Here is a 25,808-nt window from a genome sequence, read left to right as displayed (position 1 = left end):
CCCCTTGCCTAAACTAGCCACAATGAGACTTCTGTCTTGCTCTCGCCATACTGCTAATTTCTTTATTCTACCCTAAATTCTTTTCCATACACTTTACCTTCTAAAAACATTTGTTTATTTATACACTATTTGGTATATTTATTAGTGTCTCCCCCAGATAGGCTGTAATTTCCACGAGAGAACGGGTCTTTGCTCTTGTTTTCATGACCTGTTTTCTGTGTGTCATAAGCAAGGCCTAGCACATAATAGACACTCAGAAAAAAGAAATAGTGAATGGAAGACAGACCAAATAGACCTAGTGACATAATAAATCTTTCTATTATATTATGATTTGCATCATGGGAATTTGTAATGTTTTCTATAGCAGTCAAATAGTGATGGATACTGTCCCAAATGTAGCTAGACATAAGGCCAATGTCTTAGGGAGGTTGGCAGAAATGTCTCCTCCCTACTAGAACCAATCTTCTTGGAATGCATCAGACTCAACCAATCCAGCTGCCTATGGATCACAACCAGACTATAAATCATAGACAACAAGATTCACAGAAGCCAAATAAGACATATGCTGAGAGAAAGCAACTAGTCAGTCATGACCAAAAATAATAATAATAAAAAAATCCATGACAGTGTCAGTCTATTATAGATTGAGTATGAGGCAAAAGAATGTAAGAGGCAAGAGTGGTTGCCTGGGAGTCCTGTCTTACACTGTAGTGGGTCACTCAAAGACAGAAAGCGTTTCTGAGAAATGTGCTGTTAGGCAAAGTTACCATTTGTGCAAAGGCCACAGACAATGCTTATACAGACCTAGACAGAACAGCATGGTTCACACCTCAGCCTCAGGGTGCAGGAGATTGATCTCATTGGCTCTGCAAACCGTGCTCACCAAATTTGTTCTGGCAAGTAATTCCCTCTATAATCAGCTTGTATGGAGTTTCCAGAAACCCGTCAGCTGCCTTCACTTCAGCCCCTAGAGACTCAGTGTGCACTTTTCATGCTGCGTGATAATGATTCCCAGGACGAGAAGTAACTTACACGTTATAACCTGTTTAAACCTTTCCATTCACCTGGGCAGGCGAGCTTTTCCCATTGGCGGCAATGGGGACAGTGCTGAGAGCACACAGATTTCCATGTGTGGTCTTCAGTCCAGGCACCAAGGTTTCTCCGTGTCTAACATACATTGGTTTAATAAAACAGATCCCTCAACGGTCTCTGTGGCTCTCCTCCTGTTATTTGAGACGGTGGCTGTGACACAATGGCGCACAGTGGCTGGTAAGCCGCAAGCACCCCTGCCTCTCCCCTCTGTAGGTCTTCATGCGCACATACAATTCTACTTCCAGTCCATCACTCAGCATAGCCTCCCACTGGCTACAGCGGGTATTTTGTGTAGGGGATGTGATTAAAACAACATGAGATTAAGTCAAGAAGGGGAGCAATGTTGCAATCAAAAGATGCAATAAACAAGCATCAACCATATAGGCTGCTGCAGATAGCAAAAGGCATACTGCTTCACAAGCAAGAAAAAAGAAATTTTCTAGAGACAGTCTCATTCTACAGCCTAGCCTGGTCTTGATTCTCTTTATTCTTTTTCCTCCACTTCCCAAGTGTAGAGTTATAGGTCTGCACCACCATGCCTACCTACTAAACAGCTTCTTATAAATAGAAATATGTTTTAAATTAGTAATAAAATGTAACATAATAAATACATAAGCTTTTTATGTTTCGTGTGTGTTCAGGTGTGTGTGTGTGTGTGTGTGTGTGTGTGTGTGTGTGTGTGTGTGTGTGCAGCTGCATGACAGGCATATGTGTGGAGACTAGGAAAAAACCTCAGGTTCATTGGTCCTCAGGTGCTACCCACCTTGTTTTTTGAGACAGGGTCTCTCACTGGGGCAAGAGACTCACTGATTAGGCTAAGCTGGCTGGCCAGTGGGCACCAGGGATCTGGCTTACTACCTCCCCAGCATTGGGGATTACATGCACATACAACCATACCTGATTTATGTGTATGCTCAGGCGGAAACTCAGGCCCTCATGCTTTGTCTTACTGAGGTCTCTCTACAGCCCACCAGCTATAAGGTACTTATAATTATCAAGCATTATGTACATAACTATGTATGTTGTAGGTTATACCACTACCGCACAGTAGGCCTGATTACCCTAGCCGACCCACAAACACGGGTACTGTATTGTGCTATGACTCTACAGGAGCTGGGAACGTCATTAGAAAATAAGGAGTGTTCCATTCTCTCTTAGCCCTTCAGACCACCATTGTGTATGTAGACTCTTGATCAAAATGTCATTAGGTGGATCATCAAAGCAATATTAGGTACCCTGCAAGCCCTGTGTTATCCTGAATAAGCTCCAAGGTCTCCATAAAATCTAACAATTTTGTTGATAGAATTCTGTGTAGAGGAATGTTAATTCAGAACACGGCTATTCTGGCAAGAGATCACATCCAAAGATCGTCTAGATCTCTGTGATCTAGCTGGAATACAAACATGCCTTTAATCCAGAAGACAGAGGCAAACAGATCTAAATTCAAGCCCAGCCTGTTATAGAGCAAGTATCAGGTAAAGAAAAGCTTAGGTCCATGCCTTTAATCCCAAACAATGAAGGTCAAGTTAATTTGTAGAAGGAAGCACCCATGTTTGAAATTGATGTCTAATTCAGTGGCAGAAAAGGAGACAAATCAGAAAAAATTTGACAGAATAGGATATTTTCAACTCTCACAAGAAGAGAGAGGAAAGGGAAAGCTACTTAAGAGGCAGTTTTACAGAGAGAGGAGGCAGTTTTTACCAGGATAGTAATAGAGAGATGGGTTGCAGAGAGAGAACTCATGTGAAGATGGAACGAGCCAGAAAAAGAAAGAAGCCAGAAGATTAGAGCAGACTGCTGAGTTAGTTTGAGGCCAAGCAGAGCAATTCTGGGCTGAGAGAGAAGCCAGATCAAATAAATCAGATGGGAGAAGAGTTTAAGCCAGAACAGCTAAGTTTATCCAGCCAGCCCAGAGCTCAGAAAGAACACATAAGGGTGAGCTCATTAAGCCGAAAGTCTCAGAGGCTGAAAACATTCTAGGCCTACATTAAACCATACAGAGGCTAGAAGTTCCCAGGACTATGCCTAGGCCAGCAGAAGGAGGCAGTGAGCCTCCCAGACAACAATTGAGCCAGGGAATAAAAGTTATTCTTACAATTCTGCTTCATTTTCTATCCCAATTCTTACCATTCTGAGTAATATGAATTTCTTTGTTTCTTATGACCTAAAATTGCTAATTAAAAGAGTCACCAAATCCTTGTTGGCTCCTTTATGCCTGCCTAGTAACTCTCAAAATGAAACCAAGAGTCAGGACAATAGAGTAATCAAGAGCCTGCCCGGGTTTGTGCTAGCTGCTCTGCATATATGTTATGGTCGCTAGCTTGGTGCTCTTGTGGGACTTCTAGCAGTGGGAGTTGGAGGAGTCTCTCTTTCCCCTGCTCTTGACACCCTTTTCCTCCTACTGGATTGCCTCACCTAGCCCCAATATGAGGGTTTGTGCTTTAGTCTTATTGTACCTTTTTATGGCATATTTGGTTGATATCCCAGGAAGGCCTGCTCTTTTCTGAAAGGAAAGAGAGGAGGAGTAAATCTGAGGGAGAGGAAAACTGAAGGTATACTGAGAGGAGTGGATGGAGGTATTGTATGAAAGAAGAACAAAGATACACAGACAGACAGACAGACAGACAGACAGACAGACAATAAAATACATGTGAGTTCTAAATACAGGATGATAGAAACCTATCTCTGTCTCTATCCAATTATATGATTTTAAACAAAGTCCCTTATTTTATATATAGATATATATATTAATATATATATATCTTGTTTCTTTTTTAATGAAAGCATGCTAGTTATATACATTAAAGCTTGTTGATTAAACTTAGACATTATGTATAGATGGTTAGAATAATATCATAACCGTACCGTGCTTAAATTAGAGTTAGTTCTTCATATTATTTATAGTGGTGCTATCTGTCTAGTATAAATATGAGCCATGCATATAATTTTAAAGTTTTGGCAGTCATATTTACAATAGATAGAAATAGTTAAAATTAATTTTATGTATTTGCCTGAAAAACACAAAATATTATCTCAACATAAAAACCAGTATAAAAATCATAAGTGAGGTAGTTTACATTCTTATTTTTATGATATTTTTAAAACTCCTGTGTAGGTCACACCTGCAGTATAGTTGAATTTAAACTAGACAGATTATTAAGCTCCCAGAGTCACTGAAAGCTAGTGGCTACAAGAGAGCTGTCCCTACGGGGAGTCGCCTGCTCTCTTTTGTCTCTCTGGAACCAAAATTCTAATTATGGTGCTCCTTATGCTACATTCCATTTTTATTAGGACTAAAGCAGAAGGTCAAAGGTTCAAACCACCACCAGTGTCAAAATCTAAAGATTCATAAGGAAATTGAGTTTGTAAAATCCTATACCTAATCTCTTCAAGTAAATCATGCTAATCCATCCTTTTCATGAGACAACACACTAGTGTTGGCCTTCTGCCATCTCCCAGTCTTCATAAGCACTTTTGCCCCTCCTTTAATCTGTGTTCTAATTCCTATGTTCATTTCTGCTTTCAAGCTTTTCTCTTCGTTTTATCATCATCATCATCATCATCATCATCATTTTGGCAGACGAGAATCATGGAATCAGATGACATCTAAGTAGCAGGGAACAGGGCAGGAGAGCTCAAGAAATGGCTTTGTATGAGTCGGAAGCAAATGAAATATCAGCAGTAGAAGTATTGTGAGTTGATGTGTGGGGTCGTGGAGTAGGAGAAGAGGGTGTAAATCCATCAGTGTCCCCTGATCTTCATGACCATTCCTTAAGAAGGTCAGCATCCCTCTGACGACAATAGTAGGGACCATGTATTATCTGCTGCTATGATAAGCACCATTATCTAAAAGAACTTGGTGGGGAAAGGGTTGATTTCATCTTACAGCAGGGTGAAGGAAAGTTAGGACAGGAAGCCCAGGCAGGAACAAGAGCAGAGACCACAGAGCAATTCTGCTTACTGACTTGCTTCCTGTTTCATTCAGTGTTCTTTCTTATATGACCCAGAACCTCTTCTGCAGGGATGACATAATCCAAAGTGCCCTGGGCTCTCTAATATCAATCATTAATCAAGAAAATGCCACCACAGACTTACATGGAGGCCAATATGACGAAGGCATGGTCTCAACTAAGGCTCCTTGTGCAGAGTCTAGATTGTGTCAAGATGACAAAAAATGAGGCACCATTGTTTAGCCTCGTATCTCTAATGCTTCCATTCCAGTACATGTGCTTGTGAGATAACTGGAGATGGGGGGAAAAAGGAAGAAGGAAAAGATAGAACAGGAAGAATGAAAGAGAAAGACAGAGGAGACAAAGAGTTTTGCTCTCTGAGGTCCCTTCAAGCCACTTCCTACTTCCTCCATGTGCATTCTCAACCTCAGTACCGCAAGCAGAAAGCTTACACCTGATGTCTCCCCTTTCTTATCCCCCACTTATTTTGACTCACGCCTTCCCACTTCACAGCATCCTATCTTAACCTCCTCTTTTCAGTCCCCAATACTATCACTACGTTACACCTTTGTTTTGCCACTCTCTTTGTAAGGAATTCTCTTTTAGTGACTTCCCTCTTGTCCTTGAAATCACACCTTCAATTTTAACTTCAATTAAAGTATATATTCTTCAATCTTCCCTCAACGTTCCTTATAACAGTCAGCTGTTTTCTTTGTATGATATCAACATGCTGTAATAGTCTGGGTATTGATGGGTTTGTTTACCTGCTTATTAGCCATTCTGACCCTACTTAACTATGAGTCCCACAAAGGGCCAGGCCCCTGTGTCTTTCGTTCATCTCTGTACACCAGTGCTTGGTACAATGTCTGGTATATATTAGATGTTCATCCTATGAGACATGGATCTGCTAAAGAGTTTCTTGGCATAAAAATATTTCTCTGACTTTCACATGAACTCTGGTGTCCCCTATTTGACCACGTCCCCTGCATGGGGAGGCCTGGTGGCACTCAGAGGAAGGATAGCAGGCTACCAAGAAGAGACTTGATACCCTATGAGCATATACAGGGGGAGGAGGTCCCCCTCAGTCACAGTCATAGGGGAGGGGAGTAAGGGGAAAATGGGAGGGTGGGAGGAATGGGAGGATACAAGGGATGGGATAACAATTGAGATGTAATATGAATAAATTAATAAAATATATTTTTTAAAAAATTAAAAAATGTATTTCTCTGGACTAACTTACCTTAGCATTTCCTATAACTCTTAGCCCAGCTCATTCTGAAAATGTGGGGCATATGAAGAGGTCTGGATATCCCATTTGACCGTCGTCATACCTGCTGCAATTCCTCTAGCAAGAGTGATGGTTCAGCACGCTATAGTCTCAGCCTGGTGTGCTGTTTCGCTAACTACAGAGAAAATTTCAGAGGACTGCAATTCAATCCTCCAAACAGGGCACCTTGAAGCCCAAACAGAGTTCTGGGAGAACCGCCTCTTTAAAGACAACAAGAATGTGGTGATTGAGAAAACACTGACTCGGGATATTCTAGAAGGGATAGAAAGAAGAAACAGGAGATTGGATTAGGCATATGGCCACCGTCTTGTTCATTCACCAAATGGTTTGCTTCTTAATAATGTAATGATTTTAAAAGGGACCACAATATCCCAGTCATTCTGATAACCCCTTTACATACGTGGTCTCATTTAACCCCATAAACCTCACAACAACCCTATGAAGTAAGGATTGTAATTTTGTCTACTTTACAAATGTAAAAAAAAAAAATCATTCACAAACTGGCTTCATTATTTACCCACAAACACTGTAAAGGGTCTGAAGACTCCACAGTTGATAGGTTTTGTGCCTTCAATCTTATGTCCTAGAGTTAGGAGCAATAGACAGAAGAATAGATTTAATTGTGCTATGATTTGGATGCAGTTTTGCCTGAGTTATTTATTAGAGTCTTTGTCCTCATATGGCAGTATGACCAAAGATGATGCCTTTAAGAGTGAGGCCTAGTAGGAAGTCCTTGGGTCATTGGGGCATACTCATGGAAATGATTATGGGACCTCTGAAACTCCATGGCTTCCTATTTAAGATCAGATGCCTCACCAGGCAGGTCCTAGCACTCAGGAGGCAGAGGCAGGTGGATCTCTTAGTTCAAAGCCAACCTGGTCTCTAGAGTGAGTTCCAGGACAGCCAGTGCTACACCAAAAAAAAAGAAAGAAAGAAAGAAAAGAAAAGAAAAACCTGCCTCAAAAAAATAAAAATCAGACCCCTCACTGCTGTTCATGCTCTTATTGCTGTACCTGCTCCTGTCATTTGTCATGATACCCAGCAGCGCCTCACCAGAGACCAAACGAAGGCGGCCACTGAGTATTGGACTTGAAACTCACAGAACTATTATCTAATTAACTCCCTTTTCTTTTACATGTATTTTAACATAATAATGAAAATGGACTAATACACAATGCAGTGTCTCCCCTGACCCAGAATGCATGCTGAGGTAACTCCTTGGATGGCGCGGATGTAGAAGAAGGTGGAACATCTTCCTTCTGGGAGAAGAAGGAACACAAAGGCCAGGGAAGCACATCTGCTGGCTGATAACACTGGGATCATGAAACCTGTGACCTCAGCAGCCCTCAGTGCTGACTCACGTGCTCCTTTGTGCCAAGACTCTACGCCCTCTGCACAGATCCTCTTTCCAATTTTCTGTTTCTACTCCTCTGCCTACTGACAGCTCAAGTGAGGGAGGGGCTTCTAGAAAGAAAGAAAGAAAGAAAGAAAGAAAGAAAGAAAGAAAGAAAGAAAGAAAGAGAAAGACAGACAAAAAGAGTGAGCAGAGGACATTTTACAACAATAAATTCTCAGAAGGGCCTGGAATTTCACCCTGCTGTGAAAGCAAAAGGCATCAGAAGGTTGCTGGTGTGGATTATTCTATTATTCGTGGTTTTCTCTGCTTTTTGCGGGGGGAGGAGGGGAGATGATGATGATGACATTAATATTTTCTTAATGTACATAATTAACTAAAACAGAAGAACAAGGCTGAGAGTGACCTCCCAGACGTGCACACAGGCCTACTCCTCAGAATGGTGCTGGGGACATGGTGAGTGCTGCTGACTGGGGGCCAGGGCCTTAGAGAAAGAGTGCAGCTCTGGAAAGGAAGCACACTATACTCACATCCTGGCTGTGCCTGAGAAGGCTGGATAAAACACAGCTACAAGAAAGAAAAAAAATCAACATGCCAGAAAGATAGTTCAGCGATTAAACGCTAGGCTTATAGCCGAAACATCAAAGAACACACTATTATTATTTTCTGTTCATCAATAAATAGGCAACATATTCAAAATGCTCCAAAATCAATACTGTATTATACACACACACACACACACACACACACACACACACACAGACAGACACACAATTCCCATTGAGTTGCCTTGTTTCAACTCAGCCTCTCGAGTACTCTGTCTCACTAGAGGCAGCTACTCTTTGTTTTACTGTATTCTCTATGGCATATGTCATCACAAATGTGTGAGCATGTTTTCTTGCTTTTATGCTCCAAATATCTTGGAGTGAAAACACTGTTCACAGATGTCTCAGGTGTTCTCCACCCCTTTTTGTCGCGTTATCACTGAGATCATTGCACTCTAAGCTGCATCATGGGAATTGAGCACCATGGCCTAAGTAGAGTTTATGAAAAAGGAATGAATCTGCTCTTAACCCAGTGTTCTTATTCAAATCATTATCATTTATACTTTGGACTTCAGTGAGGGCAGAAAACATTCTTGTATATTCTAATTCTGTGACTTTTCCCTGCCATCCCCAAACTTCTCAATAATAGAGAAAGTCACCAACCATTTGGGAGAGAAATGTATTTCCCTACTTTAAGAAAAAAATACATGTTTTAATTGTGTCTGGCGCCTACTGTTGAGATCTGAAACGATCAACCGAGGCTTTCCTTGAGGTCTTGATATATGGAGAAGGGACAGAGCTCATTCTCTAAAAACCAGGAGTATGCTTGGCAGAGGCAGTAATGGCCTGCACCAGGGCTTTGGAAGAGCTGTGGCTTCAGATCCTCAGAGCCCAACTCTTCCCACATCCCACCACACAGGGTTATGGTAATCAGTCCCAAGGGTGCTGTATGCTCTGCCTGTAATATTCTTAAGATACTGTATTCCCCTTGGGAAACATGGCTTTATTAGCTTTCTGCTAACTTAGTCCTATTGTGTGATAGTTTGATAACTCTGTCCCATTCTGCCTCCCCCCTGAAAATAGTGTACAAGATGCTGTACTTCTTAATAAGCTTGCTTGAAATAAGGCATAGCTTGTGCATGATCTCCTAATCCTGAACTGTCTCCTTATCTTTCTGATCTCCTGGACCAGGAGACTAAAGAATGACCTGCTGGCCCAGATCAGTTTGTGCCTGTAATCCCAGCCCTTGGGAGGCTGAGGGAGATGGGAGAGGATCATGAGTTCAAAGCCAGACTGGGCTATATAGTGACCCTATGTTAAAAAGAATAAAAAAATTGAACATTGGAATGTCACATTCAATGCTAGGATATGGGATTGAACAATACAATTATGTAAGTTAATATAAGCATGAAAGTTGAAGCCCATGTTGTTTGTATTACTGTAGTATAATCTGATCTGTTTTTCCCAATATAGTAAATTTATGAGAAGACAGGTGTTTTGTTCTAGTATTGCCTAAAAACCCAAAGATGAAAGATCATTTTTGAACAGCATCTTCAATATCTACAATCATAGGACACAGGCTACTGCCTCAGAGGAGGTAAATGTGTATATTTTTTAAATTTTCTTTTGCTTTTCAAGATCATAATAGTATAGACATCACCCCTCATCAAGGAAACTTCTCTCTGCAACAGACACAGACCATTGCAGAGAACCACAACTAATCAAAATGCAGAGTGTAGAGCCCATTTCCAAGGGACACATCTATAAAACACTTCCTCCCCTACGGCTTGGGTGTCACTGTGGTGGAAGAGGGGATGGAAAGACTATTGAGGCAGAGGACCAGGGAGTTTGCTGCCAGACTGCGTCTCCTGCTATTATCAGAAGCTACGCCCATAAAGTCTCACCAACATGACTGCCTAGACAAGGACTGAACAAAGATGAGATGACACCAATGAACATGCCAAAATGGCCAGGGGAAACGAAGAATTTTAAGTGACCATACTACCAATTGCAGAACTTCCGGAACATGTAAGAAAATACAAAGACACTAGAACTATCCATCTTGAATGCTATTCTGTTTAGAGCCATGTTTTTAACAGCTGGTAAAAATGAGATGCATTCAAGTCCATCTGTTTTGAATCTACCTGTTTATCAAAAATATCAGCAATTCAAGAATAAGTACTTCTAAAAATTTTTCTAAAAGGTAACTGTGGCATGACCATTGATAAGGAACTTCATATGGACCTGGTTTGGAATAGGGCTTGCTCAAACATAAATACTACCTATTCTAATTCTCATAAGGAGTTGGAATCTGATGCTGAGACAGGTTTATCAGGATGAAAACTGAGTTAAACTCAGTATGTTGTAGCTCTAAATCTCACTCTCTTTTCTGCCCCCTAGTTTTCTTAGGGAGGAGTCTTGTCTTGTTAACTGTTTGTTGTTTTAGAAAGAGCCTTTGTCCTTTTACAAAAGACAGAGGAAAACTCACCTCTAAGAGGACAATCACCAGAGGGCTGATCACGTTAGACTACTGAGAGAAGCCAGCACTTGATTGGTGCTTGTTACTACATCTGGCATCCAGAGTCTCTTCAACCCAGTGACAAGGGATTGCTTAGGGAATATTGAACTCTTCTCATGAAGGAAGACAATGACTTTGGAATCAAAGATGGTGCCAATGACTTATTCTAAACAAGATGCATGTGTCTGGAACAACTCGTTTGTACCATAATTATGAACAATATTATAATGATTTATGGTCTATAATAGCTTGCTTTTTTGAAAAAAAAAAATCCAGAAAGACTTTAGAGTAGACCAGGCAAGAAAACCTAAGTCTTCACATAGTGCCCAACAAATAAGCAGAACTAAAACTGGGGCACCTAAGTTTTAGACATGCAGAAGTCCAAGTGAGGTAACATTAGTAATGCCAGAGAAGGCTTCTTGTACGTGGAAGAAGGGTCATTCTTGGCAAAGCAGCAACAATCGGTCTGCTGTTAAGAAAGGTAGCACCCAAAGTGGGACACAGAAAGTGCCTGTCACAGAAGCAAAAAGAAGCCCAGTTTATTAATCTGTAACACAAGGTCAGGGAAACCCAGGAAACACTTGGAAGTTCCTCCACAGTGTAAGTATGTGAACCATAGGGTCTACCTACTTTGTTCTAGAGACAGGACAAAAACTAGTAGAGCTATTCAGGGTTCGGCAGCTGTTATGGGAAAGGAGAGTGAAGAAAGTGGAAGCCAGGCCATGCTAAATCCTGCTGAGTCCCTTAATTGTATAATTAAACATTTTAAGTATTGTGAAATTTTTATTAAACACAAGTTGTCTATAGGAACCAAGAATTGTGGATATATCAATAATATATTAAGGTTAATTTGGGTGTGTGTGGCAGAGAAGACTAAATAGAAGTAACATCTTTATTCAGGATGCTAAAGATAATAGCTTAGAATGCTGTGTTGAAAATACTATTTAATATAGCCAAGAAATCATATACCCTAAATCTGCCTTACATATTCTACTCAAATATGAGAATACTAAAATAATAAAATTTACAGAAGTAAACTAAAGAAGCTTCTATTTAGCACACTCTTCCTTTTTTAAAAATGCTCCCTTTTAAATAACTATAAATGGATAATTTTAAGGCATATGTAATAGCAGAAGGAAGAGTAATTTATCATTTATTATTTATTATTTTCTCATATACTATATCTGGACCACAGTTTCCCCTCCCTGCACTCCTCCTAGTCCCCCCATTCCCTCTCTGCCATATCCACTCCTCCTTTGTTTACCTTCAGAGAAGAGCAAGCCTTCCAGGGATATCAACCAAACATGGTTTAACAAGTTACAATAAGACTAGGACAAACCTTCATGTCAAGGCTCAATGAGGCAACCCAGTAGGAGGAAAAGGGACACAAGAGCAGGCAAAAGAGTCAGAGGCACCCCCTACTCCCACTGTTAGGAGTCCCACAAGAACACCAAGCTACACAACCATAACATATATGCAGAGTCCCTAGCTCAGACCTATACCAGCTCTGTGATTGTTGTCTCACAGAGGGAAATGGGATGAAGTTCTTCCTAGATGTGCAAATATTTTTAAATAAGTAAATGCATCACAAAGAGAAAAATACATTCCACACTCACTGCTGGCACCATGAGGGGCTTATAGGTCCCTACACTTGAACCTGGTCAAGATCTGATTGGTTGGCTTCTGCAACACAGAACAATAAATAAATAACAATCCTAGGCATGGGGGAAAACTAGTCTGTGAGTTGGGAAACACTGCTATAAACTGTCAACTGCTTGATGACCCAAACCTGTCATATTTATCATTACACTCTTAACACTTATTAGAATATTTGACAAACATCAAAAAATCAGGGTGGAGTGGGGGTGGGTTAAGAACAAAAGAACACCAAGAATACATATATGAATCTACAAAAAGGAACAAATATCTCAAGAGATTATGGTTCACGTATAAATGTCTTGTTGATATGCTTTAATTTCTTTACAATATAAATGCTCTTCAGATCAGAGAGCTTTCTACATGCACCAGATGGTGGTTAGGGCAGAAAGTGACAACTGATAAAAATGTAGAAAATAAGTGTCAGTGGAGTGCTCAACTATAAATAGAATATCTGCATCACCCCCACAGCTGCACCTCAAGGATCAGAAACCATCATAGGACTGGGCTTGGTGTAAGGATAAGAGCCAAAGGTTGAGGGCCAGAATGAACCAGTATTTTATGAACATGATAGGATTGTTGCATTCATGAACAAGAGAGAGCTCAGCTCTTAAAGGCTAGCCTCACAATCAAAAAGACAAAACACATTGTATGCATATGGGAGATTCTCAAAAAGAGTGAGAATGAATATATATATATATATATTGAAAATGGCTCATAACTCTGACCACAGCTTTGGAAGTATATTAACTCTTAGGTGATTGAGGATGAAATCTCAGTCAAGCCCTAGGGGAATGAAACAATAATCGCTGACTTGGCTTCCTTCTTTACATCACCACAGGGAATCACAATAGCATGGGACGTCTTCTAGCCCAACATCTGTTTACTTGCCAACCCCAAGTGGCACAAGATTTTTATTCTCGTTATTAATTACTTCTCTATGTCTGAGTAGATCAAAAATATGAAGGATGAAACTTTGAGCCCAAGAACATACTATTTTGAACATTTGAGAACTTCAACTTCATGTGAGTATTTCTGCTCACCAAGAGTCTCCACCACACCTTCAAGTATTTTCAAATAACCCTAATCAGGTAAGGCTATTATAAAGGAAGAGAGATGTTTCTAAGCCATGCATGGTGCCCCCTCCAATAAACCATGTAGTTTCCAACCTTGTTTTTTTGGTCAAAGATGTACTCTTCTCGTGGATAATGTCTGCTTAAAATATACTGACTAAAAACAATCTCTATAGCAATCCATAAAGACAGACCATCCCAGCCATAATGGTTGTGTTGCTTAGTTTTATATCAACTTGGCACATGCTAGAAACAATGAAGACGAGGGACTCTCAGTTGAGAAAATGCCTCTGTAAGATTGGCCTATAGGTAAGTCTATTGAGCATTTTCTTGATTACTAATTGATGTGGGAGGCTCAAGTCTACTGCAGGTGATGACAACCCTAGGCAGGTAGGTGGTCAAGCTGCATAAAAGAAAGTAGACTGAGACCTGATAGGTTGTGGTCAGACAGTGGGGGAAAAGGGCCCCTGTGTCAGAGATCTAAGGGAGGGGAATAAGGTGGAAGAGGGAAAGAGGGTGGGAATGGGAAGATACAAGCAAGGGGATAACATTCCGGATATAATATGAATAAATTATAATGAATAATTTTTTTTAAAATAGAAAGTAGACTGAGCAAACCATAAGGAGCAAGCTAGTAAGCAATGTCCCTCCATGCTCTGTTCCAGTTCCTGCCTCCAGGTTCCTGCTGGAGTTCCTTCCTTGGCTTCCTTTAACGGCAGAACTATGATGTGGATGTACAAGCAAAACAAACCGTTTGTTTCACAAGCTGCTTTTGGTCACGGTGTTTTATTGCAGAAATAGAAACTCCAACTAAGGCAGTGGTGTATGCTTCTACCTCTGGCCTGCGGGAGACTAAAGCAGGGGAGTTGTGTATTTAAGAATAGGACTTTTTTTTTTTTTTAAGACAAAACACCACGAAGCCACATCTTTTATTCACCTGGGACTTTGAAATTACACAGAACTGAAGCACAAAAGCCTCTCTTTAGGCGGGGGTGGGTGAAGGGTTGGGAGGAGGAGTTAAACACACATGTATAACAAGCTGTTGGGTGAATGCCTGCAATCCTGGGCAGTACCTAACTCTATAAGAGATGTTGTGGTTGATCCCAGACAGATACACACCCATGCCTGCGTTGAAGTTTAACTTGTGAATTAGGCACAATAGAGAGTAGTAATCATAAAACATAACAATGGTAGCGAAATATTATAATAAAAGCTGTTCAAACTACATGAATTATTTCTGCAATTTCCATGTAACATTTTGAAGCTAACAGTGGATAACTGAAGCCATTGAAAACAAAAGTAGGGTGGGAAGGCATCCCGCTCAAACTATGGCACCAGCCAGGACAATACAAGCAATAAACTTCAAACCCCTACCCAGATCTTGCCAATATACAGGACATTCTTCACAGTTGAGTGGAGAGTGGGGTCTGACTTTCACATGCACTCTGGTGCCTTATATTTGACCCCATCCCCTGGATGGGGAGACCTGGTGGCACTCAGAAGGACAGCAGGCTACCAAGAAGAGACTTGATACCCTATGAGCATATACAGGGGGAAGAAGTCCCCCTCAGTCACAGTCATAGGGGAGGGGAGTGAGGGGAGAATAGGAGGGAGGGAGGAATGGGAGGATACAATGGATGGGCTAACAATTGAGATGTAATATGAATAAATTAATAAAATACATTTAAAAAACAAATACAAACAATCCTTTAGCACGCAAGAGGTTGACCCATAGTTCAAACCCGATTCAGTATTCATTTTCAAATTTTACTTAAGACATTTGTAAGTGTTGTCTAGTTCAGATCATCGGTGGTGTCAGAGCATCAAGCTGATTTCTCTTGGCTTCACTGAACACAGCTTGTGTTTATCTGGGGCTAGGTGTCCTTACCATCAACAGCAGGGACATAATGTCCTTGTTCAGATCTGTCAGATTTTCTCTGCAGAAACCTCACCTAAACCTGTTTTCTCCTCGTTCACTGTATTACTCTACACTCAGGAGCCTTCAAAATAGCCATTAAGACCTATAGGGACTTGCGAGAAGTCATTTGCATATTCACATTTTCTGACAATTATTTTCTCTCATTCACATATTCACATTTCCTGGACATAATTCATTTTCTCTTGTTCTACCACTGAACTAAGTCATGTGTTTTGAGACAGGATCTTGTTATATAAACATAGGGTGGCCTGGAACTTATAGCCTTCCTACCTCTGCTTCCCAAGTGTGTGATTATAGGCGGGTGCCACCACATCCATACCTTTTATGTCGTTTAATATTAATAAGCTTCAAAAAATAGAAACAGAGTTTCGATTTCAAATGACTGGCATAAAAGAGAAAGCAGTTAGCCATCTACTAGGTGAGTGAAGGAACAAATAAGTCATATTGCCCTAGTCAGCTTGAACTTGTTAGCACTCCCAAAGGGAAGAGAAGAGCCAACACCAGTCCCATTCTCATCCCAAGGCAACAACCACATTAAAGACAGCCCTGCCACAAAGAACCCTGTCTCTTAAGAGTCTATGGTTAAGAAAAAAAACCTGAAGTAATATCTAGACATAGATTCTTAGGATGAGACTGGCATAATGTATCTATACCCTCTAAGGGATATTAAGGCTTGCCAGCATCAACAATTCTAGGAAAAGTCAAGGCTTCTCAGAGAATGGGCTTTATTGCCTTCTACATTCACATCTCCCATCTCCAATCTTCAAATAACATCCATGGGACTTTTATATTCCAGTAATAATATCCAAAATATCTGGTGGCACCAAAGTCCACAAAATTTAAGTTTAAAATGATGTAGAATGTCCATTCATCCACGAATAGAAACACAGAAATTTTCAATTTTCATTCTAGGTTTCTCTCTACACAATTCATGACAGTAGCTCAGACCCACAATGTCTATCAAATCTTCAGAGCTAGAAAGCCATTTTGATCCTTTCTCTTTATCTTTTAGAGTTCACAAAGCTACTAGTTTAAAAACAGTCAGGCACCCCAGCCTCCATCGACAGCCATGCCATCTCCTGGATCAGATTTCTGAAGCATAAATATCGCCCTCTCTCCTCAACCTTCCTACATCTGCTGCTGATGTCGCAGCAGTCCTTTCACTCAGCCAGTGATATCTATTATTAATTCCTATAAAGAATGTGCTTTGTATAACAAACTACTTTAAGCATTTGGAAAATAGCAAGGTGAAACTGGATAATGAGCACCCTTGAAAAGGATTGCTCCTAGGTGAAGATTATAAGTGAGACAATTCACGCATTGATAAAGACTGTAAGAGAGAATCAAGTAGAGAAACTTGAGAGAGTTTAGGAGCAGGTGCCATTCTGAAATGATATATATTGTAAGCCAATTCTTCCTTAACAAAACACAACAGTTCTTAGTCCCACAAATTCTATTCCTTGCTTTGAATGGCTGGGTTTCCTCTTGATTGTCTGGGACATAGCATCTCTCAGTGCCATGAGCATTACCTTTGCTCTCGTCTCTTGGGGGGTGCTTCTCTTCCAACCCTCGCAACTGCTCTCCCTTTGGGGCTGATGGCTTGAAGCTTGTTGTTGGCTCTGCTCCAGATGTGCTCTCTCTGAGCACAGTGCACAGAACCGATATCCCTTAATCCACATTAACTCTAACACAGAGAAAAGGGGATCCATTGCATCTGCTTTTCCTTATTCTGCATACTTTATGTCTGATATCCATTCTTCTTTCTTTACTTTTTTATCACTATGTTGCTAAGGATTTATTTTGTTTCCCAATTCTTCAACCCCAGGCTTTCTACTCTGTGAAGTCTCCTCCTTCATGATTTTATTAGCTTTAGGAGAAATTAAATGAGTCAGGACAGTGGCTGTGGCTGTTGGGACACTCAGCATACAGTGACCTCTATGTATCCTCTCTGCTCCCTATAATCCTGTCTACTTCACTTAGAGATTTGATTAATGCCACCCTAAATTTGAAAAACACTGAATTATCAGCTGCCTATTCCCTTCTATGCTTTAAGAAATCAATTGATAGCAGCTCGTGTTTCTGCCCTTTGTTTCCCTTGGCAGAGGTGAATCCTGCTGTCCCTGAGTCTGAGCAGGCTGTGTGTCTCCCTGAAGCCTCTCCAGTTACAGGTGAAGTCACAGAAAAATCATAATTCTCCTCCCTGCTTGACCCTCCTCCCTCCTGAAATTGTGATAACTAAATCACATGGCCCAGAGGCTAAACCTTTCATGCTCAAAACCATGCTATTCCTTTGTAGTCTTTCATTCTAAAATCTAAAGGCACGAATAAAAAGGCACCAAGAGAGCCTATGTCCACAGTCTTGCTGGCTTAAACCCACTAGTAAATAGCTGTGGATTATTGGACATGCTGCTCAGTTTCTCACTAACTGTTCACCCCCAATAAAATGAAATTAAAACAGTAGCTGCTTTATTATTATTATTATTATTATTATTATTATTATTATTATTATTATTATTATTCCTCTTCTTCTTCTTCTTCTTCTCCTCCTCCTCCTCCTCCTCTTCCTCCTCCTCCTCCTCCTCCTCCTCCTCCTCCTCCTCCTTCTTCTTCTTCTTCTTCTTCTTCTTCTTCTTCAAGACAGGGTTTCTCTGTGTAGCCTTGGCTGTCCTGAACTCCATTTGTAGACCAGGCTGGCCTTAAACTCACAGTGGTCCAGCTGCCTCTTCCTCCCTCAGTGCTATGACTAAAACCATGTGCCAGCACAGCTGGCATCACAAAGTAGGAATTATATGAATCCACATGTGTAAAGCACTTGAGACAGGAACCCACACAGAGGAAACACCATTGAAGAGTTACCTTTCATTTGATCTTTAAATTAAATGTATAAATTCATAGCTTGCTTCTGAACATTTGAAGGCAGATTATCTGTACCATGATTTCCTTTGAGAAAACAGAATCATGTAATAGGTACTCAAGCCAGACAGACAAGCAGTCATGTCTGAATTTAGCTGCATGACATTGAAAATTGTGTTTCTCCCAGGTAAGCCTCAACTTCATCCTGGATAGTTGTAACAACATGTCCTAGAGCTGCTGAGAGTGCAGTGATCATATTGGGCATGCTCATCGAGTGTACAGCTTCAAGTAAACAAAAAGCAATATGCATTCTTAATCCCAGAATACCGGCTTACCTTTTTAGAGACTCTTGTAGCACAGGTTGACTTGTAACTTGCTGTGAGCAGAGGGTTGTGTTGAACTTCTGGTCCTCCTGCCTCAGCTTCCTGAGTAGTGGGTTTGCTACTACTATGTGTCACCGTGTCAGGTTTATGTGGTGCTGGCAAGTTGAACCAATAGTTTCATGTATACTAGGCAAGTACTTTACCGAAGTGCTCTCCTTCCCATCCCCTGACTCATGTTTTCTAACAAGGGGCCATACTTCTATTCTGCTTATCCACGCCATACTGTATCCTAGCTAGTTAAAAACAAAACAAAACAGTGTCCTCAGTCCCAATTCTTGTATGTTTTGCCTTCTCACCCCATAATTCCACCAGGGTATCCTCACCCAAACTGGCTCTCTTTTCAATACCCCATTTGTTATTCAAAACTCTCTTCTAAATATGGCTCCCACTATTGAAACCATACAAACTCTCCCAATTATTATGGCCTTGGTAGGTTAACCTTTGTGGTTTGTCAGGATTAAATGTTTTCCCTGAACGAGACCAATAGAAAATCAGCAATAAGAAAGCAGGGCCCACTGGAAACCGAAACAATGCTGACAAGAGTGGGAAGCATGGCGTTTCAAAGACAGCCCATCAAAGTAAGTGGCCAAGTGGCCTTTGTGTGCAGAATTTTTTGTCAGAGAAAAATCAGATAATGCGAACTGAGCTTCCTTTGCAATTGCTAAGAGTTTTCTCTTAGCAAAACAGTGATAGCAACTACAATTGTACTTAGAAAACAGTAGAGCTCAAAGTACATTCAAGATCATTTCTTCCCCACATCACACTTTACAAGAATAAACCTATGAGTGACTTATCCATGACCACAAAGGAAATGATTGCTGTGCCTAGAGCTCTGACCCCAAGTTCTGTTTTGTTTGAGACAGGGTTTTTACTATGGAGCACAACCTGGCCTTGAACTCACAACCTTCCTGCCTTTGCTTCTCAAGTGTTGTTTTGGTAGGCCCATTTGTCCTAGCATTCTCTCTACTGCTTTATACCTTATTCTTTCTGAATCTTAGATTGTGCCCCACAATGAGTGTTCTAAGTAGCTTAAACTTTTCTCATTCCAGTACTCTGACCCAGATTGTTCACTTAGGAAAGGAGATCCCAACTGTGTTTCACATAGAGGCCAAAATGCTCCAAACACTTAACCTTAAGGCAAATCATGCCCACAGTGTGCCCACCTTCCTTGATCAACCACTCTGAATGCATTTGGCCTTGTCCATCTAATGTTTCAGGCAAATGTCATCGGCTACCTGGAAGCGGATCATTTCCTGCTGATAGACAGCCCTTAATACGATATGGGCAGTTGGATTTCCACCTGGTCAGTACCTGCTGGAAATGCCCTAGCTCCGCGTTCCTAATTGCTTAGACAAATGGTTTTCATGGATGATTAAGCTCCAGAGCAAGCCCAGTGCCTGCTGAGAACTAAAATGTGTCCACACAGTTCCAGGAACATGGAGCGAGAGGTTAAGAGAATAGTAGTAGCCCTGAAGTGGGGTGCAGGTCAGCTCATTCTGAAGGCAGGGGAACTGAGAAGTATGGGTGAGTGTGACAGGCAAGTCTGGCGAGAACACTTCAGCATTAGTGGGATTTTAAGTCTCAGTTGTAATTATTGTTGAGAAGCTTTTGACAAAGGGATCCCTAAGTGGGAGTTGAGGAGCCTTGAGTTGTTGAGAAATGCTCACATAGGGTCATGTGGGACTTGTTCAGCATCTTTCTATTACACATGGGTTAATATCCAAGCTCTTGAACGCTGTTTCCTGCCTTGAGACCAGGAGACACAGAGAAAGGCTATCTTAAGGATAAAATGAAGGGGCTGGAGAGATGGCTCAGTGGTTAAGAGTGCTGGCTGCTCTTCCAGAGGTCCCGAGTTCAATTCCCAGCAACCACATGGCAGCGCAAAGCCACCTGAAACTCCAGTTCCAGAGGACCTGACACCCTCATACAGACAAGCAGGCAGAATAAAATGAAAAGCAAGGACATAAAAATGAATACATCCTTTTAACGTTAAAAAAAAAAAAACGAGAACAAAACTAACTAATAAATGAAATGCATCAGAGATGGCTGTGGTGAGCTTCATCTCTCGTGCTCGCTTTTCTGCAATGTATCTGCAGCCCTGTCCTAAAACTTCATTGAGAACCAACCCTCTCCATCCCCCCAAGCATTTGAATATGAAGAGACATTTTACTTCCAGCCAGAGAGGCACTGGCCTTGAAGAAAAAATCCCATCTTGATGTCTGTTTCTTTCCTTTGACCCCCACCTTCATGGTGGACCCCTTAAATCCAATGGCCTCTCCTATTCATCTATTAAAATAATATATATGTATATGGGTCTTTCTCCTATTTAGAGTTAGAATGAGATGAGGAGTGTAAGATATGTGCAATATTGACAAGTTTCAAGACTGTCTAGTTATGAGCAGGGAAATCGCAACTGCTGCGAAAGATCTAGAACACCTGTATCCACCTGTTAATGTGGCCAGTGTTAGTAGAAGTAATGACTGAGGGCACGCTTGCCCTAAGCCCCATCCCCCCCCAACCCCGTATCTCCTCCTGTATACTACACAAAGTCGAACATTATAGAAGTCAGAGGGCATGAGTGAGCACCCTTGGGTGTGAGTTGAAGAGTTGCCTTCCTGATACCTTGATGCTGAGTGAAGTCAGAAAGTAGGAGGGTCCTAAGAGTCCTTGCGCAGGAATGGTTTCTATATCCTCTGCTTGACCCAGGAGACACATAGAAGCTAAAGGGCAATCTCTCTCTGAAGTCATCTATGGTCACTGAGTTGAAGTAAAATTAAGATTGTGAGTCATGAAAGCCTGTTTCAAAAGCAGAAGTAAGCCATGTCTGTGATTACGATGAAGGGTGATACAGAGTGAAGCCAGGCAATGATTCCCTTTTCCCTACTGAACTGCGTCCCTGATGTGAGGCATCCAATGCCATTAATGCCCGAAATCTCCACTTAAAGGCAGCTTCTAAGCAAGCTTGCAAAGTTAAGGACTCAACATCTTCCGGCACCTCCCACTCTACCCTCAGCACTCAGACACCAAACTTGACTTCCGTGCCTCTCTTCATTTCGCCTAAAAGAGCCTCAGGTGTTTCAGCCTTACTTGTCAGTTCTTGGCATTCCCCTGTCTTAGCTGGGGTGCCTATTGCTATGATGAAACACCACGGCCAAAAGCAAGCTGGAGAGGAAAAGGTTTAGTTGGCTTATGCCTCCACACCATAGTCTATCACTAAAGCAAGTCAGAGCAGGAACCTGGAGGAGGAGCTGATGCAGAGGCCATGGCAGGGTGCTGCTTACTGACTTGCTCCCTATGGCTTGCTCAGCCTGCTTCCTTATAGAACTAAATACCACCAGCCCAGGGCTGGCCCCACACATAATGGGCTGGGCCCTCCAACGTCAATAGCTAATTAAGAAAATGTTCTACAGGCTTGCCTCCAGCCTGATCTTATGGAAGCATTTTCTAAGGCATAACCTTTCCTTTTTTTTTTTTTCTTTCTTTGTTTTTTTTTGGGGGGTGGGGTGGGGTTCATACCCAAAACCTCATATTAATAAACGCCACAAATATAAAACATATTACAAACTTAAAATGTCCCGCAGTCTTTACCAATTCAAATACTTTTCAAGTCCAGGCTATGAAAAAAAAAAAAAAAAAAAAAAAACCTCAGTCTCTTCTAAAATCCAAATTTTCTTAAAAATTCAAAGTCTCTCAACTGTGGGCTCCTAAAAAAAAAAAAATCAACCATAACTTAGACGCTTTCTTAATTCAAGAGGAAGAACCAGAGCACAGTCACAATCTGAACAAAGCAAAAATCACACTCTAACCGTGTAAATAATTCAATAATCAATACCTGGGATTTACTCACGACACTCTGGCCTCCCCCTCCTCCAGTTCTGCCCTCTGTAGCACAAACAGCTTGTCTTCTAAGCTTACGTCATCCCCTCTCCACACTGCTGCTGTTCCTGCCAGTGGTCCCATGGTACTGGCATCTCCAAAAAGCTGGGGTCTTCTACTGCAACTGGGCTGCACTTTGACCACAGGCTCTCCTGGGCTCTTTTCATGGTTCAAATCCTCAGCCACTCTCCATGACCCCTTCAATTCTATGGTTTCCATTGCTATTCCCCACAGCTACCTTCCCCACTGGCCTCTCCTGGCTTCTCACAGTGCCAAGCCTCAGCTGTTCTCCATAACCCTCTTATATCTTCAAAACCAGGATCACCTGGGAGACTCCTACACATGACAAAGCTTGGCTGCCAGCACAGGGCACAGTGTTGGCTGTGTCTGAACACAGCTTGCAGGCAATCACTTTGAGGAAACACTTTCCAGAATGATTTCACCCCAATGATGCTAGCATCTTTTTAATAATGTCTGATTCTTCAGACCCGGCCAACCAGCATCCATTGTCCCAGAACAACAAAGGAATGCATGAAGGAAATGAATTGACAGTAGCCATCCTAGAGACAAGCTGAGAATATCATCCACCCAAACCCTGGAACTCTCCTGGGAATACATTTTTGTCTGCCAAGGTTCATCCTAATGTTACTTGCCTTGATCCCCCCAGAACACTTAGGTGCCCCTTCTGATTGTGCCTATAATAAGCACATTCATCATATCCATTCCTATTCCCTTTACTAAAGCACTATAACAATGTGTCTCCTTGACTACTTGCTGCTATGAACATCTGTCTTGCTGAACACCTAGGATGATACTCTGCCCATGGTGGGCATTCAGTGAATGCTTCAGGGATGGGAAGTTGAAGCTGACTGTGTCCACAATCAACTTGGAGCTAACCTTTAGCTTCTGAGGCAGGACTAAATCCCTGGCCCTCGTGTCACCTTTTGTATTTCCCCTGAATATAGAGAAGCAACTCTTCTCTATTAAGAACACTGTCAGGAATTGTCTCTGCCTTAGCATCGATGGACTAGAGGAGTGATTGTTATGCACAAGACAAAAAGGGAGGAGCCTCAGTTACTTCTGGAAGTTCATCGACCATAATGCACCAGGCAGGAGCTGAACTTAATAAGGAACTTGAGCTTTGATTTGCTGAGCATAGTGAGGCTTGTGACAGGCCAGAGTGTCCCAGTGGCAACTGCTACTAAAAAAGGATTGATGTCACAGAAAAAGATTTGAGCTCAGTCCTCTTATAAAACAGAAGCTAGGACTATCAGGCTAATTGTCAAGGCAGATGTGTGTGTGTGTGTGTGTGTGTGTGTGTGTGTGTATGTGTGTGTGTGTGTGTCTGTGTGTGTCTGTGTGTGTGTGTGTGTGGTGTCTGTGTGTCTGTGTGTGTCTGTGTGTGTGTGTGTGTGTGTGTGTTTGTCTATGTGTGGCTGTGTGTGTGGCTGTCTGTGTGTTTGTCTATGTGTGTCTTTGTGTTTGTGTGTCTGTGTGTCATACAAAATGGTGCATATAGATTATACACGTAGCATTCTGAAAGCATGGAATCTTTAAGGGTTCTTAAGCAGAAGCCAGAAGGACAAAGGCCACAGGGAATCTAATCCACTTAATGGGGCAAGAAGCTCAGAGAGGAGCCACAAATGCATCATTTGATAACGGTAATGAAAAAGACAGCAATCTATATGTACAAATAGCATTAAGGTAGATTTGGTTTAGAAGCCAAACTAAGTTGATGTGAAATTTACGAGACTGGCTGTCTCTCAGATATGCTTGGGGGTGGGGGGGGGGGGAACGGGTGAGATGCATTCAATTCCTTTTATTTTCCTTTGGAGAACACTGGAAATTAGATTTTATTTCCAAGGTGGGCTTTCCTAATATGTGGGACTTCGTTATGTTTTTTTTTATGACAACTAAACATTTGTTTCCCAAGCTGTGTTAGTAATGAGGATGCCAATTTTATGAATGAGGTTTAAGTATTTTATTTCCTGTCCAGTGTCTGTGGCACTTGCAGGGAAACACAGAGAAAGGGGGATTCTAATTAACAGTTAGAGATTGGGGAGATGTCTCAGTGGAGAAAAATTCTGCTGTCCAAGCACAAGGACATGAGTTCAAATCCCCAGTGCCCATATAAAAGGCAGGCATGACAGTTGAGCACCTGTAGCCCCACGGGTAGATTGAATGGCTCCCAAGTTAAGCAGATAGCAGAACTGGTGAGCTCTAGGTTCAGGGAGAAAAGACTCCATTTCAAGAAATAAGGTGGAGAAACAATTAAGGAAGACATCTTGACATCAACCTATGACCTCTGCATGTACCCCTGGGAATGTGTGCTTGTGTGTGTGAGTGTATACACATACAGACACACACACACACACAGAGAGAGAGAGAGAGAGAGAGAGAGAGAGAGAGAGAGAGGTGACTGCAGCTGTCATTTGTACTAGAACACATGTCTGAATCCTAGCTTAGCAGCCGATCCAAGAATTTGAAATGTTTCTTGGTGATTTGGAGTGTGTGCTTCACAACTGTAAATCCCATTATAATATTCCTGTGCAAAATGCTATTGGCAACTGGCTTCCCTTTCGAGCAAGGTTCTCAGACATTCTCCACAGTAGTGACAGCCCACTGCACTGAACATGTGCAGGGTGCATTAAGCTTTTTCTGCTTACCATGCCTCGGTTGATATCAGGTGGTAGTCACAGAGGGTAATGAAGTCTGCTTTCAACACAGCTGAGCGCTGATTGACTTTCACTTCTCACTGCACCTGGCTGAAAGCGGCCCTTGATCTAGTGTGCAGTGCAGAGCACGTGCAGGTCAGATGCCTTGGTGGGGGGTGGGGGGAAGCTGTGAGCTGGTCCCAGCTGCGTGAAATGGGAGGTTTTACTCCATCTCTGCTCCTAATTCAAGAAGAGAGGAAGCAGGTGGGGTGACAAGGGCGGGAGATGGGGTGAGCATTATGTAAAGTATAAGGTACATGTATGAAAAATGTCATCATGAAACACACTATCTTCTATGCTAACAAAAATTTAATAATAAAAAAGCATATATGACTGCTAACCAAGTTTGGCGACACAATTTTCTCCTTCCCACCATTTTCACCACCAAAAAATAAAAAATAAAAAAGAAGAGAGAGGTAGGGGGGAGCCATGAAACTCCTTTAAATCCTGATCCTCATGGCTGTTTCTGGTAACTTCCTCTCAACAAGATTGCCGGAGTACACATCTCTATGGGGCATCTTCTCATACACTTCTATAAATTCCACATTCTTTAAAGCTGAGAACGCA

At 41.7% G+C, this 25,808-nt stretch overlaps 1 long non-coding RNA gene across 1 annotated transcript in view; it reads left to right on the top strand.

Moving 5' to 3' along the window:
• Positions 1-3,126: 3,126 nt before the first annotated feature.
• Positions 3,127-25,808, top strand: part of LOC311585293 — a 507,115-nt gene continuing 484,433 nt past the window's right edge. Inside the window, exon 1 of the long non-coding RNA XR_014775181.1 lies at positions 3,127-3,138. This is a non-coding gene — a long non-coding RNA (uncharacterized lncRNA). The remainder of the gene's footprint in view (positions 3,139-25,808) is intronic.

Source organism: Acomys minous (genome assembly GCF_964271855.1).
Source record: "Acomys minous genome assembly, chromosome: 15".
Lineage (NCBI taxonomy): Eukaryota > Metazoa > Chordata > Mammalia > Rodentia > Muridae > Acomys > Acomys minous.
The sequence above is the reverse complement of the archived record's forward strand: the minus strand, read 5'-3'. Positions and strand labels throughout refer to the sequence as shown.